This window comes from Antedon mediterranea, chromosome 3 (genome assembly GCF_964355755.1).
Source record: "Antedon mediterranea chromosome 3, ecAntMedi1.1, whole genome shotgun sequence".
Lineage (NCBI taxonomy): Eukaryota > Metazoa > Echinodermata > Crinoidea > Comatulida > Antedonidae > Antedon > Antedon mediterranea.
The window spans coordinates 12,046,667-12,052,977 of record NC_092672.1 but is presented as its reverse complement, the minus strand read 5'-3'; positions in this window follow the sequence as shown (position 1 = coordinate 12,052,977).

The window sequence follows — 6,311 nt, the reverse complement described above, 5'->3', positions numbered from 1 at the left end:
AATTAAAAATTTCAGTACACAAATTATACACATTCTTTATTCTTGTGGGTCTAAGCTTTCTTTGCGCTATGTCCAATTACTACTTAGTTAATGTCTTGCCTAGCTGTCGATTAGCCTCGACACATTTTGCATAGTATGGTGTGTGTGTGTGAAAAAGAGTGCGCGAAGGCAATCACGTGAATTGACCTAGAATCCTAGGCCTACTGTAGAAAGAATCGTATCGCAGTTGACCTAGAATCCTAGGCCTACTGTAGAAAGAATCGTATCGCAGTTGTATAATCACTTCTTGTGTCTATACGCTTGGGTGCACACGGAACAACAAATTTAACTGATGAATTATTCATATAAGAGAACGTGTAAATTATGTAAAAAGAACATTGTTGAGGATGAATATCATTTTATTTTGCAATGCACATTTTACAATGATTTAAGAAAAAGTTTTATTCCAAGATTTATTCGTGTTTTTCCTTCTATTAATAAGCTTTGTTTATTACTTTCCAACACAAATTTTACTTATAATTTAGGAAAATACGTCTACTTTGCTTTTGAAAGAAGAAACCATTATCTTAAGTTATAGTTAATTTGTATTTGTTTGTATTAGGGCCAAAGGCCAATATACTTTGAACCAATAAATTCCCTGAAAAGGGAAAGAAGAAGAATTATTCATATTTATTTTGTGACGTGTCATGAGGGTTCCCCAACTTATGTACGAAAAAAAAAATCTACAGTATACACGTCGACATATCTGGGCTGTATCATATTACAGTACATCCAGGAACCAAAATGTGTATTTTCCAGATTCCAGGCGAAAATCGGAAATTCATTTGCAACTACGCATCGACGTACGTTCATACAGGGATAAAGGTACGAGTTATGTTCTCACGGTTGAGTTTACGAATTGTTTTAATTTACCAATAACCATTTGTGTACCGCATATATTTCGCTGTCGATTAAAGGAGTTGGGGTGGGGGTTCGATTGGGAAAAGGAAGTGGTTGGCCCGAACCATAAAACAGGGTCTGGTCACGTTTCTTTTCGCGCATAAATCTCGATCTAGGGGGGTGAATAGGATGGCTAGCCAACCCCCCTAATTCTAAAGGGAAAAAAAAGATGCACCAAACCCACGACCGTAGCTAGACACGGATTCGACGCACTTGACTCTTTTAATTAAGAAGAGTAGGCTAGAGCTATAGTTGTGTAAATAGGCCTACATAGTGAGCTTAGAGTTTAATTACTATTTATGAATTCAAGAGTTTAAAAAGAAAATGCGATTTAAAATCTTCGGAAAATACCCACAACTGAGTTATTTTCAAAACACATGCACTCCCACTACCAGCATCATGTTGTCTTAGGTCGCTTCACGTGTGAATGCTGACATCATCACTCTCTAAAAATACACCATTTTCCGCCCTGGACCGTGTGCAAGCGTTAGCCCCTGTACAGAGTGGAGTGTAATATCGTGAACTTTTTTCTCGCGTATGAATGTGTTCACGCTGCTGCTCTAGCCCGCTACGTCACAAGAGATAAATCATTCAGATATAAAGCAAGCAGCAGTTATAGTACTAGACACTGACATTTTTGCAAAAAATGATTCTCGACTATAATTTATAGGTACCACCTGTTGAATCCGAAAAACCTCTGGGAAAGAAGTCTAACGACAAATCCAAAATCATTTCTGGTATTTATGAGTCCCATGATATTACTATAATTCGCTGTCAGATAATCATTGAATTATTATCAAAACAGTCCATTGAAGTTTTTGTTTGTAATAGGATACTTGAAGTATCTAGGCGTGATGAAGTAACCCCCAGACTTGACCTTAGCAATAACAATAAGCCAGCAGCGTTTTTTGTAAGAAATATTCTTGTTTATATAATGGTATGCAGTATAAACGATAAAAAAAAAGAGAAACATGATGTTCTTTTATTATTATTTCATAGGCATAACATAAACATGAAATGTCTTATTCTATGTACACGGCCGAAAAAAACGTGTGTGGCGTATTTGGCATTTTATTGATTTGTGTTATAGACACAGCGATTATGGCAATCATTGTATACTAAATTACATTGAGTTATTCACCCGGCTATATATATCTGAGGTTAACAGACCACCAAAGCACAGTCGTACACTAAACACATGCACTATCGAGGCATTTTCGGAGTTCCGCATTACCAAATGTTCATTTCGTTTGAAGTGTTTTTCGATCAAAGTTTATTATTAGTTCGTCGAAAAAGATCCGTATTAGAGTATTTAGGAAGGATTTATTTAAATTTACATTATGTGACATTGTTATTAAATGTAATGGAAACAGTTGCTCTAGCCTATTAAACAGTGTGTACGCATCTATTTGTTCTCTTTCGCGCGTACGGCCCCCACGTCGGAGAATTCTCCTAATGATGTGAGCCTCACTTCACCAACTTTGGACATTCCATCTATTGCCGGTTTTCCTGTTTTACGTTGTCATGTGGAGTCTGCTATTAAAAACTTCACAGCAAATAAAGCTCCTGGTCCTGATGGTTTGAGCATTCACATGCTGTAATTATTTCAGCTATTACAAACTTGTTTCATCAATCGCTTTATGTGGTATATTCCCTACTATGTGGTAGCGTGCAAATTTTGTATCCAAAAAAGGTGACAGGAGCATGCAACTAATTATCGTCCAGTCCCTCTTATGTTGGTGATGTGTAAAATTTGTTTTCCAACAAATCTTAACCACTGCCAAAGTAACAGCCTATTGGCAAGTCACCAACAAGGTTTTCTTCCTGGTCGATCCTGTACCCAAGTCTTGGTGTCAGCAACTACTGACTGGTTACGTGCACTTGATTAGAAAACGCCAGCCGTTGACATTATTACTTTGGATTTCATCCGTGCGTTCAATAACATATCGCATGATATTCTTCTCCGCAAGCTACTGTTGACATTTTGTCACAACATGAGTCAAATGTTTTTTTCAAATTTAAACAAACTCAAATTGTGTTTTGTATGTAACATTATGGCTGAGGGATTGAAGAGGGTGCAAAGAGGAACATTTTTTAAATATATTTTTATCCATTCAGTAACGAAATATTAATTTGTTTATGGTTTACAAATAATATACCACTAAACACAGTAAAACATTTGCGATTTAATACTTTGTTGAAACTGTCACTGTGGCATAGTCGATTGAAATAGTAAAGTACATATAACGATACACCATGTACACGATATGTTTTGTAATTAATTTATACAAACGTTAGGAAGCAACTGTCAGTAATAAAGTTTATTTGTATATGTGATTATATAATGTAAAACAGTTTGTTACAAGATAATTTTAATAATAATAATAATAAATAATATATTTATACAGGATAAAAACAATCAGATAACAGTGTATCTGTTTTACATTGTGGTCCTGTCTTAATAAAAATATACAAAAGAGAAACTTAATTAAATATAATACATGTCAGTTTTTTTTATGAAAAGAAATGAGATTTGTATCTAGCCTTAAAGGACGTAATTGTTGGTGCCGATTTAATATTAATTGGTAAATTGTTCCATATTTTTGCGCCTGCAACTTTAAAGGACGAATTCATTTTACTAAGGGTGTATTTAGGTATTGTTACATTCAAATTTTCTACTATACGTGTTAAGTGGGTGTGAATATCGCGAATCAATTCAATTTCATTTACTAATCTAATTGGTGCAAGGCCGTAAACACATTTATACATTAGGCATGCTAGGGAGAAATCTCGTTTCTCTTCAAGAGTTTGCCACGATAGGTTCTGGATGATGTTGTCACCCCTTACATTAATATAATCGAAGTTGTTAGTTACAATTCGAGCAGCTCTTTTTTGATGTCGCTTTAAAATATTTTTGTTTAACTCTGTCGTATTTCCCCAGACTGTTATAGCATAATCACTACAAGGCTGAATTGTACTTATATATAGAGTTTCAAGTAACGGTTTACTTAAACTACTAGCCATTTTACCTAGCATTGTTATTTTATATCCAATATTTTTACTAATACATTGAGTATTTTGTTTCCAAGTTAACATTTCATCTCCAGTATAAACAGTGAAAACTAAAATTATAATTATTATCAAAGTAAATAAATTTACAATATTTAAACATCATGTAGCTGACACATTTTACACTAAACAAGAACAAATAATGCTTTCACCGTGTTAATTGCCACACATCGTGCACCTATTAGTTAAAAACAGCAAGTTGTATTGTTCGCTTATTATCAGGTGGTTTTGTCCCGATATCAGTTACAACCACTATATGAAATGCTAAATGAATGTAGAGTAACATGAATATATTATATAATGACAATCATAATTAATTTCTGTACACCCACAGCCACCTGATTTTTGAGACATACAATGTGACGACCATTTATTCTAATCTAATTTAGTCTAATCTAACTTTTTTGCTGTACAGGATGGAGACACACCGCTACATGTACACTTAAGGCATCAACATGCTAATTTAGAGACAGTAAATAGTCTTATAGCTCAAGGTGCATCAGTCACAGCAACAAACAAGGTACCGTCGATAGTATACATTGAATTTTACAATATTTTTTATAATTAATAACATTATAAATCGTATTAGTACACTACACGTTAAGTTTAATCATTTCTGTATAAAGAAACCATATTTGTTTAATGTCTGTTTAATTGTTAAACAAAATATTAATTATAATTATTATTTAAATAAAAGTAATTTTAAACATCATGTATCTGACGCATTTTAGATTAAACGCTTAAATTAATACTTTGAAATTGTTTTCATTGCTATCACATCTGCACGTATTAGTACAAAATCAACATACCATAAATAGACAATAATATTATTCTAAATTGGTTTTTGCACATCTATAATGGTAAACAAATAATTATAATATAATCATTATAAGGCGTAGTATATCAGTGTAGTGAAAAATAATTTCGCTATGGTTACTATAATAAAAAAAAAGAAATATGAAGATTGATGAAATATACAGATTAACAAGAAATAATAGCACACTTATTAATAACCGTAAATAATACCAATCTACATTTTGTGAACACTTTGTTGACTTATGCACACCGTAATCGTCATCGTGATGGGTCAAAGATGATCGTAAGAAGGAACAATTCGTCATTTTTTCTTTAACACTAACGGTTTTCCATGGTGTAATCTATTTGCAACACTGGTTGTTTAAAGTCAATAATCTGGAAGGTGGTAAAATTCTATCAGTACCGATCATCCTATTATATAATTATTGTTTTTAATTTATTGTTAAAGTGTAACATTCAATCCTACTAAAAAAAGTTAAACAGTTATAAGTGTTGATTGAAAATGTTCATCTGGTTTGTAGGTATAAGTATATTGAAAATATTCTTTTTTCCAAACCAATAAACTGTCAAGGTTAGTTTTTACTAATTATTGGTTTGGAAAAAAGAATGTTTTCAATATAGTTATAAGTGTTGTATGCTGGTGTGTTTGTTCGAAATTAATATTCCCGACCTATGAACATTTTGTTGTTAGGATTTGAAGTAGTATGTCAATAGTTAGTACTTAAGTAACAGTGGATATTAAAATTTTTATAGCGAGGACAAACACCAACATCTGTTTTAAAGAGCAATTACCGTATAGAAAAAGAAGATAAGCAAAATATGTTAAAGTTACTTGACAGTAAGTTAAGTTTTTATCAATGTATTTAGATTGAGTTTTGCATCATGTGAATATTAATCACCAATGACACGTTTCACTTTGTACTAGGCTTTCATGTGATGTGAATGTGATGAATTATTCCTTATACTTTTTTTAGTGTAAAACGTATGTATGTATACAGTATTTTTGTATATCTTACATTATTTATTTAATTGTAATTTAGTTCCAGTAGAGATATTAGCACGAGGTGAGCTTGCAATTAAAACATTTCAAAATGAACTTGAAAATGGTGAGATTGCAGTTGTAAATTCAAGATGTATGTTTCTCGGGAAAGAAGGTGCTGGCAAAACTAGCTGTGTAAAAGCTATGCTTGGAGAAAGGTAATAAGATGTTATTTAAACGTCACCAATAAAATATACTATGAATTTCATCAGTACATTCTTTACTCTCTTCATTTTATAGTTACATACACATTTTTAATTTTAATGTTTGTCTTCCTTCAATAATTCCCATAACAAAAAAAAAATAATAAAGTTAAGATACTCATTTATTTTAAATCTTGTCGATACTTGCAGTAAAGTTTTGTCTTTTAACGTTAACAATTTTTCATTCATATACTAGTAATAATAAATCGGCCTACTGGATTATGTGCTTTTAGATAATTTGTATT